Here is a 12,989-nt window from a genome sequence, read left to right on the forward strand (position 1 = left end):
GTGTCAGGACACATCTGGGCTGCAGAATAGCATGGTGTAAACGGGGAGCAGGAGCAAAGGGCAAAAAGCCTGGCTGGGTGGTGCCGGAGGCAGGGGGTCTTATGCCTCGGTGGCTCCACGTGCTAAGGCTGAGGAGTAAAGGTGCTGCTAGATAGCCTGGTGAAGGCAGGTGGCTCTGGTGTTAACCTGAAATAATCCCCATGGACCTTCTGGGCCTGAGCCAAAAAAGTTGTTAATTTGGCGCCAGTGCCTGAGCACTGACTGCGGCACCCTGATCAACCCAAGGCACCAGCCAGGCAGCAAGCACCAAATATATCGGTAAGCTCCTGACAGGGCAGCATCCACTGTAACACTCTAAGCTTAAGAGAAGACAACAATAAAGAGGTCTTGAGTCCTTGTTGTCTCTTTCCCTAATATTAAGCCCAGTTCTAGGCTTGCCTGTGTTTGCCTGGAGAACAATTTGTGCCCGAAGACAAACCAGGAGACGCTTGCTGCTATTACCAGCAGCCCTCATTCTACCTTGGGAGGTGTTGCAAAATGTGTAAATCAGCTTACCTCTTCATCCTTTGGTTTTCTTAATCAGGACTTCAACTCTAGCCTTTGAAGCAGGCTTTAGTCACAACAGACCTATTAAGTTATTTGCTTCTGCTATTGTATATCCAGGAGATCCACACATGCCCCACAGTTACATAGAAGCCGTCCAGACTGACACCAGTATTTATGCAAATCTGCAGGATTTATCATTTGGTGTAGAGTTTGGACCAAAGTGCCAACCCTATATTTAAAAACTATGCCATAGAGTAGCATCCCAAGAAACTCTTGCTGCCCCAGAAAAAAGCAAGAGCTATTGGCTTCCAGTGGCACCATCTCTAATCTGAGCCTGCAAGCACTGAATGATTCAGAAGCAGACTGAGAACTTCCACGCATTGTTTTGATCCCTAGTCCTGCCTAATCCTCATCCTTTGATATGTAATAGAGGGCTGCTGGCAGCTGTGGTGAGTGGCTGCTGTTCACCAAAGGGTGGTTAGGAGACACCAGAGGCTGGAGCTACTGAGGTATGCTAGCATTGGGCAGGGTAGAGTCAGTGTGGCCTGACAAAGGAGGTTTGCTGCTGGAGCTGGGAAGGCTCCACGGGTGGAGCTGATGGTGAGTTTGGCCAGAGAGTGCTCACTGAGACAGTGAGAAGGGCTAAACAACCCTGGCAGTGTGACACCAGCTCCCATCCTGCTTTCCCACTGGGCCAATTACAGCAGGAAAACAGGCTCTTCAAACACAAGCATTAAGTGTGTGCCCATGGACACATTTGTAGGAGTCCCTGCCTCATCCCAAAATAGTCCAAAAGTCATTTGCTCCTTTTAATGCCAGCCTTCCTCCTGCTTATCTGAGCTTTGCAAATCACTGGGGCTCCTCAAACCCTGCTGATCCTAATCCTGGCCCTCATGTTAGCACAGGACCTCCAGGAGCTCATCCTTATGAAAAAACTATTAAGCCCTTGAGGATCCTGCACAGGCTCTCATCCTGGGCCCTCAGCTTTACCTCATGGTGAAACAAGAAAATCCTCAGCTCCTGTTGAATGAAGCCCTGGCCTGCCCTAAGCTTTCTGGGGTGTTTCCACTGCCTTTGAGTTTGGATTAGCACTGGTGCCACATGGGTGGAGGTTTGTGGCTCCTGTGTCTGAGGGACCACATGGAAGGGTAAGGGTCTAAAGAGCTGCATGGGTCAATATGTGCATGTGCCTGCAAGGCTAAACAAGCAATAGTGAGGGTGGCATCCTGAGGGAAAACATTGATTTGTTCAGGTGTGGTGTTCGTTTTCTGGTTTTGTGTTTTTTTTTTTTTTTTTTTTTAAACATGGCAGAAGGCATGATGGTTAGGGTTTGGCTTAGCATGGGCTGAAGAGCTCTTCAGCTTTGTGTTCTGTTCTGCTGAGTCCTCCTATACATTTAAAAGTAGGATGGCTACCATGTGGGTGAAAGAGTCCTCATGGATTTTGTACCGACTCAGGGTCTGTAAGCAAGCATATGAAGCCTATCATTAGGGCTCAAGCTGGCTCACAAAGAGCTGTAATTTCTGTTTGGTTCTTGTAGTCTTGTAAAACCTAAGAGTTAGCATCACCTGGGGCATAAGGGTCATAATTCATTTAGGTTCATCTCAACATCACTGGAATAGAGTGCTAAGAGCAGAAGCTGAAGAGTTTGGTATAATATAAGCATCTGCAAAGCCTGTCTAGCAAAGATAAGGGTTGTATCATGGGGAGGCAAATTGGCTTTGATTTGCTCAGAAGTGGGATGAGATTTTTCTGTAAGCCAGAGCGTCCTGTTGTGAATTTGGTGTTGATTATTCTAGGCCAGATTCAACTCATTGAACAGGCATTATGGTTTGCACCTAGTGTACGTGAAACTACAGTGTAAAAGCAGGAGGGGTTGCGGCCTAGGCAAGAGATAGGACAGGTGTTAGGTCTCAGAAAAGCAGAAATTTCTTTTGATTCTGTGGTTCTTAACTGTGACTCTAGCCTTAGCAAAGGGTGACTTAGCCCAACACAAAACACATGCTGATAATCCCTGCTGGCACCCTGCCTTGTCCTCTGTCTTTAGGCTGCGTTTGATTCAGTTCTGAACTTCCTCAGACCCGCCTCTACTAAACAATCATCCAGCCTACCCCTCCAGCCGTGAGCTTCCCTACACCAAGGAGTCCTCAGCCAATGTCAGACTTACCTAGAGCCCTTCAGAAACTTGTCTTCATGCCTGTGTCACCCAGGGCATCTTCTGTCAGGGCAGCCCTGCTGCCCTAAGCCCCAACCCTAACACGGGAGATTACCTCAATGAAGCACTAGCTCCTCATGGTTGACAAGCCATTTACCCCTAGAGATGGTGGCACTTACTCTAAGTCTTTGGTCCTTGCTTTTAACACAGCAGTATACCCAGCTCTTTAGTTCTTTCTGTCCTTGTCCATAAGCATAATCTGAACCCTACTGTTAGCCCATTAGCCTGGTCAACTCAACCCAATTAGCTATTAGACAATTAGCTTTGATACACGGGGAGTGCTCGCCCTAGGAGGACCCATCAGTTGTGACACTTGACTCTGCTACCACCACAGTCCTCTTCCTTCTTCAAGAGACTGTACAACACAAAGTCGTGAGCTCAATTCTCCAGCTCCTCGACCAAACCCCCTTCATAACTCCAGAGATACCCTGAGGCATGTCACAGGAGCTGCTTATCCTGTGCCTTTCCTGGGGCTGTTTTAACAACACAGCGTAGGCAGCCTTGGTGGGATGTGACTCTCCTTATGTTGTCCAGCCCAGTTACCAGAGGTTCATCTGGGCACTCTGCTCTCCCTCTCTGTGCAGTGCAGGGTACTTGGCTCACCCAGAGACACAGCTAGTGTCCGAGGGAAGTGGAATGATTAAATACACTGGGTTTTCTTCTTTTTCTCTCCACTGGCTGCTGAGAGAGCTTTTGCACACTTGTGACCTATTGGAGGCCTAAAGTTGGGTGTGTTGCATCCCACCTGGCTATGAAAATTTATATTTCATTAATAACCTAATCTATTTCCAGCACTTCCAAACGTGTTCTTTTGGTTCTCTGTTGGCACTCTCAATAGCTAATTAGTAAGCATGCTACTCGCTGTGCTCCTCATACACCCCCTTGCATGGTGATCTGGGATGTGCAGGAGGGGAGCCCACACGGCAGGGGCTGCCCGGTCCTGCTGCAGGAGGGCTGTAAGCACAAGTCCTCGGTGATGCTTAGGCACTTGGTGCCATGGATTTCAGCTTCGAGGAGCTGGGACGCCGTGCTTAGGCAGTCGGGTGAGCCCTTCCTTGGGACACCTGCCACTTCTGAAAAAGCCTCCGAGACTGCACATCTGCGTTTATCCAGCATGTGCTGAGAAGGAAGGGATGGTAAGAGGAGGCCATGGGAGAGGTGTAGCAGTCAGAAGAAAGCAAAACAAACCCACAAACTCCTTTTTGTTAGGAGCTGTCAGAAAAACACCTGGTGGAGAGCTGATTCCAGCTGTAGTGCTGTTGTTACCTGATACCAGCTTGATATCACGGTGCCATCTTGGGTGGGGTCTTTGCGGAGAACAACTTTGTTACAAGAACATTAAAGCTGTAATAGCTGGCTCAAACAATACGAGTAAAGGGAAATAAAAGAGGAGGATAAGAAAGTAATTGTCATAATTAGGCAGGAGGAGAAAACTGAATAGGCTGTGTTGGGGGGAGCGGAGGCAGCAAAGCGCTGCTGGGCTACCTGCTGCAGGTGTTGAGCTGTGATGGCAAAGACTCAAAAAAACCAACTTAAGAGTTGTGTAATTAATACCCTATGAATAATGCAAATAGATGCCCTCACAGGTAGTTGAATAACTGATTTTGTTACAGGGGTGCTGGATAATTCCACAATGTGCTTTTCTTTCCCAGCTGCCACCTTGATTTTCTTCCTCCTCCATATTTCTGTTTTGGGAGTTGGCATTCTTTTCATTGAATCAATAAGTTTCCTGTGTCTTGCCCCATTTCACTGCTGTTAGAGAGAGATCCTTAGTAACTTGGCTCAGCCAAGGCAGAAGGAAGTGAAGGAAGGATCTCGCGGGACCTCCATCATAGGTGGCAGAGAAGAAAAGGAGAAAGTCCCTGCAGAGGAGCGAGGGGAAAGAAACTGCAGTGACTGGGCTGAGTTACAGGTGGGTGCAGTTACAGAGGGTGTTGGCAGCTGTACTCCCACAAAATGCTGGAACAGCTTTGCCAGAGGAGTAGATGGTACAGCCCTGCAGGATACAGAGGGGAGGAAAAATCCACACCAGGGCTGAAACACATGGCCCATCCCTTGTGTTCATTTCCCACCCCCCCCGTGAGTCATTGAGGCTTCACCCTTCAACTCTGGATGCTTTCAATCACTGACAACTCAAAGGGCAGGACCCAGAAGAGGAGCAGGAGGTGAAGACAGCGGGCTTAAGCACCCTTCCAGTGGCAGCTGGCACACCTAAGGAAAAGGGCAGTCTGGGCCGTTGGCATGTGTGGTGGCTGTAAGCACACCTACGCATCCAGGAGGTGCAGCCAGGTCACCCTGTGGTGACAGCACCCCTGGCACCTGCTGCTTTTGGGGACAAGCAAATGTAGGCACCTAGGAGATGTCTTCAAGGTCTTCTGGGTGAAGTTTTGCAGTCAAGAATGAGGTCAAAGTAAGATGAGACAGATATGTTTGCAACTTAATGTACTTTTTAAGACAAAGGAACACCATCTAATGTAACCTAGGCACAAAGTAGGCTCTATCTTGGAGCCTTGGAGAGCCTCATAACTTCTTATTTGCATATATGTTAAAAATCCTTAGCTGGATCTGAGCATTTCCGGTGAGGAACAAGGATAGCTTCCTGGCCTGGGTTCTTTTAATGGCTTGAACAAAGCATGGGATGTTAAATAGGACTAAATTTAATCTGTAGTTAAAGGATTATTTCTTGGCTCCTCAACAATTACATATTCAGTGGAAATCTGGCGATCTTAAGTATGTCACAATATAATATTAATAACCTCATTACATATTAACTGTGTCACAACTCAGATACAGCAGCCAAACTCTGCTGGCAACAGAGAGGCATTTGTACTGACATCTTAACTTCACTGCCGTCAGCCAAATGCCTTTTGGGCAAAATAGGATTGGGTTGGTTGTTCAGGAAGGTCATTAAGGAGTTAAAAGCACTGGGGGTGTGCAAACCCAAAAGCTGATGCTGGCTCTGGACTACTGGCAAGTTTCTCCAGCAGCAGCGATGACTTTTCTCCTCTGGCTCACCCACCTCCCATCCTCTTTCAGGGAGCAGCAGAGCTGCCCCCAAAGCCCCAGCATCTCTCAAGAGCTGGCCTGCGCCTCTCCCCAGAACAGCCCTCTCCAGAAATTAAACTTTCCAGGAGGAGCTGAAGTGCTGGGGCTCACTCCCACTTTGGGCAGCCCTGCCAGGGTAGGAGACTTGGTGGCAGTGCCCTGCTGCAGCCTTGCCCAGGAGCGCATCTTCTCCCTGGCTGGGTCTGCTCCCATCACCCGCTGTTGGCAGAGGACCTTCGATATCTGATCGAGGAAGATAATTAAAGCTGCTTGGGAGACCTTCGAGGAAGCCATAATCCTCGGGTGCTTCAATGGGGTGCAGCTGCCGCTTGCCACGTGGCTGGCAAGGAGCGGCCAGGGCTCAGCATGGAGCTCCCAGCACCCACCAGCATCAGCAGGGGGCAAGGGGACATTTTTAGCTTAGACAAATAAATCTAGCTTTGCTGAAGGCTGTGGTCTGCTTGGCTGGGAATTTTTGCCCCTTGCATCTTGGTGTCTGGTGAATTTTCTTAACCTGGAATATAGTTAAAGTCTAGAGCAAACACAGGAAAACAAACAGAGCTTGGGAAAACAGCAGAAGGGCAGGAGGAGGCTTGATGTGTCACTGCTTCTAAAAGCAGTCTAGCACTGCAACTGACTGCTTACTCTGTGTGCATGCGTATGGCTGTAAGAAATACTTGGTAAATACCTTCTCTATGGGCCAAAGACTGCCCTTGAGTATAAGCTTGAGGCTGTTGCTGCATCAGCAGAGAAAGTTATTTAAAAGTGTGTTGAAGACGGCAGCTGGAGGACAGGGGGAGTAATAAACCACTGCGAAGATATAAGGTCAGAAGTAAACAAGTTAGTCCCAGCTCCCCCAGTTTTTGGTGATGCAGGAACAGCAGCCTCACGTACCATTTTGGATTCAAGTCCTTGCTGCTGGGTTTGGATTGGGGTGGGGATGAGGTTGGAGCTGTTGTCAGTAAGTAGCATCATAGAGGAAACTGTAAGAGTTTGTATCCCATATCTCATGTGACTGCTAGAGAGAAGGTAAAGATGACTTACTCTGCCACAGCAGGAGGTAGAAGCAGAATCCAAAGGCAGGATGTCTTTAGACTGATCAAATACATGCTTTCAAGGGTTTTCATATATATATATACACACATATGTGTATGCATGTACATAAAAAATGTGTATATAAATATTAAAAAATTATAGCTGTTAAGAACAGCACAGGATTCTGGAAATATTTAAATATTTATTATAGGTAATATGAACACTGTGATAAGTGACGGGGATGTGGAGGGCATTTTTCCTATTAGCATTTTATTTCCTAACTGCTTAGAGCAGGATTATGTTTTGATTCTTCTGTAGGTTTTTAACACAGGAAACTGAGGGAAAATACTGAATTTGGGGAATGCTGGTCTGATCCAGATTGTGTTTACCGGGTTGGGAATACCTGAATGGGAACGACCATACCAGTGTTCGTGGCTCCGTAAGTGGGTGTTTCTTCCTCTTTCTTTTGCAGCCAGGATTTGATTTCTTTCTGACAGCAGCAGTATCTCACGGGAGTGGATTACAGGGTTGTGGCAATACTGTGATGTGTCTGACTCGAACCTGTGGCAGCCTCGAGGGATACACCCTGAGGCTGCCTGTAGTCATCTTGGATGTTCTGATAGACCACAGGGAGCTGGGATGGAGTAGCTTAAAGGGGAGAGCCGCAAACTGCAGTGGTACTGAGGGGTCGGTGGGATTAGGTTAGCAAAGCATTCCACGAGCAGCGGCGTGTTACTGCCATCTCCTTTCTCATTTTTGTAGTCTGTTTCTGAAAGCAAAAAATTACAGCCCTGGCTTGGGCTGGGGCGAGTGTGGTGGAGGTGGTGGTCTGAGAGCTCCCTGCCTTGAAAAGTGGCTAACTTTTACCATGCAAATAAGAAACAAATGTTGCATTTGTGACCGTGTGCGTGCAGACGCATGCCTGTGTGCGTGCAGGCAGAGGGCAGGCACACGTGTGCCTGTGAGCCCGTGTGTGCGGGTAGGCAAGCGCGTGTGCCTGTGTTGGTAGGTACACATGCACGGGCACCCGACCGTCCCTGTGATCACAGTGAAGAAAGAGCCACATTAAAAAGCTGAAATAGATTGAGATCCCATCCTTATTGCCTCTGGTCTCCTACCTCGCCCAGCCTCACCCTGTCCCGTGTCCCTGTTAATTGCTCGCAAACAGCAGCAGGGACGCAGCGGCAGCTGGGATTGCTGCGTGCTTGCCATGGGGCTGATTGGCAAGTCGGGCCCTTCTCCGGGAAGCCGTCCCACCTTGTTGTGATGCTCATGCCAACCTGTGACACCGGCTGCATTGGAGCAGTCAAGCAAAGGGCAGAGGGAGAGGGGCCAAAGGAGAGCCCTGACTGCAAGCTCGCAGAAGGGACAAAATGGTGGCATGTACGAGGGCCACTTCCAGCACACCTTAGAGCATAGTTTTAAGAATTGTACATGGCAACAACCTGACATTAGGCCCAGTGGATTTTTTTCTGGGTGCCTTAGAGCATGTTGGCTGGTGGGAGGCAGCAGGGTGCTGCGGTGCATCCCCCAGCCTGGTCCCTCTGCAGGGCAGGAGGGAGCGGAGGTGGTGGCATCATCTGCAGGAACAGTCCCAGCTGCCTGCAGGCATCAAGCACAGCGCTGGCCAAGTCCCTTAGGTCGGTGTCCCTCTGGTTTTAATGGGAGTCAGATGCATAAAATCCCTTGGAAATGGGTTGCCATCGTTAAGGGAATGACAGCCTCCCCTGGAGCAGCTTTTTCTGGCCCACTCCAGCCTGAAGAGAGACTGGCACTGCCCCCAAAACATCATGGAGCAAAACAGTCCCTTTCTGAGGGCGAGCTTGGCTAGCTGTGCCACCAACGGGGAGCTGCCCCGTCTGCCTGACCCCAAGCCAGCCCCGCTTCACCCCTGACTTTCGGCCACCAGCATGCACCCTGGCAGGGGGAAACAGGGCCACCCCCCTTCAGGCACATGTCTCTGCCGGCGGGGAGAAGCCGGTGTGTTCCCCTGTGTTTGTTGGCCTTTTAGTTTATTTTTTCTTTTAATTCCTCCAGGAAGGAGACAACTAATTGAGAGGTGAGAGAAGCTCACAGGGAGGAAGGAGCGGACTAGGGAGGCCTCAGCTTCCCCACTGGCACAGGCTGGTTACAAGGCATGATGACTACCCAGCCATTTTGCTTCACTGGGTGCACTGCCAGCGCAGCTAATTACCACTGCCTTCACCGTCAGGCTTTACCCTGGCTCAAGGCTGGAGCCAGCTGTTTTGGTTACTAATGGGGAGAAACGAATGGAGAAAGTCCAACAGCATCTTGCAACGCCGTCTCCCTGCCAAAAGCTGGCTGGAAAAACCTCAGGCAGCCTCGTCTGGGCAGGAGCCTCCTGCCATGGAAAGGCAGGCGGCGGTGAGCTGGAGCCACCTGTAGCGTGGTGCGTGCCGGCACACGCCGTGCGGGCTGCCGGGGTTCGCTCGCCACCCAGGGCAAAGGGCCGCCACGGAGCTGCCTGGTCCTGGCAGGCCTGCGAGGAGGAAGGAGAAAAGGGTGCTGTGCTGAAAGCGTGTCTGGGGCTGTGTCCTTGGCACTGCTGTGGCCCTGGGAAGGGGATGCCGGGAGCAGTTCTGTACCTCTCTCTTTCCCCGAAGCTGGCAGAGCCAAGGATAGGAAGTGAGCCCCTCATTTTCCAACTCTGCAAAGCTTTTTCACTTTGGAAACCGCTCTGGTGAAAGAGTGGGAAATGCACACTGTGGGTTGTAGCTGTGGCAAGGGAGCTTGTCTGCAGTATCGGGGCTGGTCAGCCTGGTTTGCTGCACTGAAGCAAACTTCTCCAGGAATGGGTGCACTGAGAAATGTGTCAGGAGCCCAAAGGGTGAAGGGAGAAACAGGGGTAATCCTGAGAGTGGTTTGACTTGGAAAGCAATGGTGCAGTACCGCCTTTCCTTATTAAACCACCATCCGAATCTGGATTTAAGTCAAGTAGAAACAGAAAGCCCTGGCTTCTCCTCAGCTAGTTGGTGGCCCTTTGCTGTTCTGCTCCCCCAGGCCATTACCACTACAGCAGCAGCCGTACAGTGCAGCTCCTTCCTCCTCTTCTTCCCTAGTGCTCCCCATGGGGGATCTAAGTTGGGGCATGGGCTCGCACACCCTTGTGTGGAAAAACAAGGAGCTTCAAGGACCTAAAGGGGGCCTACAGGAAAGCTGGGAAGGGACTTTTCACAAGGGCATGTAGTGACAGGCCAAGGGGGAATGGCTTCAAACTGGAAGAGGGTAGATTTAGATTAGATACTAGGAAGAAATTTTTCACTCTGAGGGTCGTGAGGCACTGGAACAGGTTGCACAGAGAAGCTGGGGAAGCTCCATCCCTAGAGGTGTTTAAGGCCAGGCTGGAGTGGGGCTTTGAGCAACCTGGTCTAGTGGAAAGTGTCCCTGCCCATGGCTGGGGGGGTGGAACTAGATGATCTTTAAGGTCCCTTCCAACTCTAGCCATTCTATGAACATGGGGAGAAAGCCTGGTACCTCCCACCTGTCCTGAAGGTACTATACAAGTTGTAACCCAGCTGCTGCAGGCTGCATATCCCTATATGCTGTCATGCTCAGGAATTGGGACCAAGCGGGAAGATAGTGGGGAATAAAGGCTTTACTGCTTTGGGAAGCTGGTGGTGAGGCTAAGTTAATATAGAGGCATCTAGCATCTTGAAGCTGGGATGGACTAGCCTGCTGGTTAGACTTAAAACTTATTAATTTTTTTTTTAAAGGAAGATGTTGGAGATTTTTGTGAGCTCCTGAGACTTCAGGTTAGGCTGAAGTCAGCCTTTTATATTCACCGCATGCAAATTTCTAGACTTTGATTTTTGAAATGTCTAAACCCCATTGCACGTGCGCTTTTGGATCTAGCTACTGTGATAAATATTCCCAAAGTCAGTTATAATTGTGGCCTGCTTAACCTCCTAGGATGCCCATAGCTAAGCATCTTTGCAAAGAGCAAGACGATGCTGGGACAAAGCCAGCCTCACTGGGGTTTTAAAACACATGGTAGACATCAGTAATGGCAGCACAGGACCTGGCATGTTTTGCCTGTTAGTGGACTAAGAAAAGTGATCCTATTTAAATAGATAAAAAGGAAATGTATTGGACCCAGTCCCTGTTGAGGCAGAGTCAGGGCATGAACTGTGAAAACTGGCTCTGCTAGGATTTACTTCCTCCGATCCCATCAGGTGATGGAGACTGGGGAGGGTGAGGGGGAACACACACTCATCAGGCAAATTTCTCTCTTGTGCATGTTGTGAGTCTGCAGCCTGTGGGCCCTTATTCCTGCTGCTGTTGAGGGTTACTCTGCCTGTGGGGCAGAGTGTGCCCCAGGGAGCAGTGCCTGCAAATGGGCTCTTGCCTGCTCCTCCAGGGAAGAGTGCAGAGCACCATTCCCCTTGTCAATGCCACAGCTGTAGCATCTGTCTTATGCCTCTGCATGTTTCTACTCGAGCCTCTTAGAGCCAGGTGCTTCTGTGCAGATTGTGAGTTGCTCTTTATTAGTTTGTAAATGGTCTTTCCTCTACATAACTGCAGAGAAAAGCCTGGAAGCCTCTCCCACAGCACTTCAAAAACACGAGGTGGTGGCAGCAGTGCTTTTAAACCCCATTTTTGCTTGAGTGCCTGGCTGCCTGCTTCCCTACAAGCTCAGGGCTTCCCTGGTGCAGCAGCCATGGTTTCCTGGCCCAGCTGGCTATGGTGGCTGCCTCCTCACCGGCACAGCCTCCCCATACTGCTCCCAGCCCCAACACGCTGCCCTTGGCCCTGTGTCTCGCTGCCACAGGCCCTAACGCTCAGCCGCTGTGCGACAACATGTTGGGACCTGCCTTCTGCTGCCTCCCCAGCTGAAAGGGCTTCCTCTGCTCGTATGCTACTTGGGTTAATCAGCTCTCGCTCCAGGTTGTGGATCCCTGCCTCCCTCCTTGGCTCAGGTCGGCAATAGGAGTGCTGGGTGTTCAGTGTTTTGCCACAGCCACCAGGTTATAGTGCATCCCAAAAGGAGGGAGAGGGCAGGGAGGGAGGGGAGTGGGGCCGTGCATGATCCGTCCCTCTGCAACACCGAATCTGTGTGGCAAAAGCAGTCAAAGACTTCATGCAGAGACCCAGGTGCGCATGAGGGTGGTTTTGGCTGAAGAACAGGATGGGAGGACAGGCGAAGCGTGGCTGACATCTTATCTCCAACGCCTGGCCCCAGGACTTGTGTGTAAAGAAGCCCAGAAGTCTTTCTTCCCTGCTTGTGTGGGTCTCCTTCAAAGAAACAGATCAAAATCAACGCTGCTTGAAGAAAGCCCTCCCTGTCTGAGACCAGGAGGGAAGGGGAAAGGCTGGACGCCCCCTCTCCCAGGCGCAGGGGCGGTGGGGTCTGATCAGCAGCTTGGCCCAGGGGCAGTCAGGGAGGTGATGCAGGTTTGCACTCCAGCAGGAGAGCACTGTGACACCCAAAGGCTTTGCCTGGAGTTTTTTTGGGGGCCAGTCGGCACCTTATGCCACCCAGCTGGGGTTAAAGGAGCACAGAGGAGAGCCAATATCCTCCTCCTCAGACCTCTCCGCTAAAGGAGACCTTGTCGAGCAGCTCCCACATGCCTTGTTTTTCTTGCAACCCTGCTGCGCAGAGCCAAGGCGGTGGTGCAAGAGAGGAGGCAGGAATGAAAGGGCTGAGGTTTGCCTCCGGGCCTCTTTGCAATCACCCAGCAATCCTCCCCTCGCCGCCACCGCCGCCGAGCGTGTTTGAACCGCAGGCTTGTCGAGTCCTCTCGAGGCCTGTAGAAACACGGCGCTGCAGCGCCTGGTGCTAAGTAGCAAGTAAATAAAAGCTACCGGGTGCTGGGAACAAACTGTTGCGAAGACGGGTGATGAATGCATCGGGGGCTGTGCGCTATCCCCCCGGAGGGGGAGGCCAGAATGGAGGAGCGAAGGATGGGGACGGTGTGAGGCACCTTCCCCGCTGCTGGGGCTCCTGTGCAGGGGGAGCCGGCACCGAGCCCAGACTGCCTTCCCGCAGGCAGAGGGCAGGTTGAAAAACCACGTCTAGAGATGAAAAGCTGAAGCTTATGGTCACTAAGCCATTTCACTGTATCTTTTTTTTTTTTTTTCCTGTGTTTGTTAGTCCTTGGGCTGAAATAGCCACCCGTGGTCAGAAGCC

Source organism: Vanellus vanellus (genome assembly GCF_965231255.1).
Source record: "Vanellus vanellus genome assembly, chromosome: 1".
Classification (NCBI taxonomy): Eukaryota; Metazoa; Chordata; class Aves; order Charadriiformes; family Charadriidae; genus Vanellus; species Vanellus vanellus.